Source organism: Octopus sinensis, linkage group LG1, assembly GCF_006345805.1.
Source record: "Octopus sinensis linkage group LG1, ASM634580v1, whole genome shotgun sequence".
NCBI classification, from domain to species: Eukaryota; Metazoa; Mollusca; class Cephalopoda; order Octopoda; family Octopodidae; genus Octopus; species Octopus sinensis.
In genome coordinates this window covers 195,242,763-195,243,722 of record NC_042997.1, presented here as the reverse complement: position 1 = coordinate 195,243,722, position 960 = coordinate 195,242,763, and the positions used below count along the sequence as shown (strand labels likewise).

Below are 960 nucleotides of genomic sequence, written 5' to 3'. Positions count from 1 at the left end.
TTACGAGAAATATCGGTACTTTTGGTTATCTCCCTCAACTAAAAAATTGTTTAACTCTGAATAAAACAAAAGAAAAACGAAAAAATTAATAAACATGAAAACTGAAAAAAAAAATTAACATCTTATTGAATCTTTATATTTTTATATTTCATTTAGTTTCAGCTCACGAGCTGTGGCCATGCTGGGGCACCGCCATTTACAAAAATGATTGTACGCCCGCAGAGGGACTTGAACCCGCGACCCTCAGATTAAAAGTCTGATGCTCTACCGACTGAGCTATGCGGGCGGACTGATAATAGCTTTATAATAAATCATATCATTCCTATTGAGGAGGCCAAACGTTAACAATATATTGAAGTATTGAATCAAAAGGGTCAATTTCGTGTTACCACATAAACTCAATTTTTTAGTGGGGAGATAACCCAATTTTTTAATGGGGGTGAGATAACCAAAACGTTCCGAAGACTAAGGGATCATACCAAAAACTACTCTAATGTTTAGGGTGGGACTGACAATTCGTCGGTAATAAAATATGACTTTTTTTTTCTCTATCTAAAACTGCGAGTTTATTTCCGTTCGCCTTCAAAGGAGAGAGACAGGTGGTGGAAACACACAGACAGACAATTTTCAAGGGCGGGACGCCTTTGATGATCAGTCTACTCATAGAATATAGGCGCAGGAGTGGCTGTGTGGTAAGTAGCTTGCTAACCAACCACATGGTTCCGGGTTCAGTCCCACTTCGGGCAAGTGTCTTCTGCTATAGCCCCGGGCCGACCAATGCCTTGTGAGTGGATTTGGTAGACGGAAACTGAAAGAAGCCTGTCGTATATATATATATATATATATATATATATATATATATATATATATATATATATATATATACAATTGCAGCGTGGAAGGTGTTTATAAGCCATTTAAGAAACACACAAAAGCCGTTCGATTCACTTCAACATTTAA

The 960-nt window shown here is 37.4% G+C and overlaps 1 non-coding gene across 1 annotated transcript; it reads right to left on the bottom strand.

Annotated features, from left to right (window-relative positions):
• Window positions 1-213: 213 nt before the first annotated feature.
• On the bottom strand, window positions 214-286 carry Trnak-uuu. Its single transcript has one exon. It is a non-coding gene; the product is annotated as a tRNA-Lys (tRNA).
• Between the last annotated feature and the right edge of the window lie 674 nt (window positions 287-960).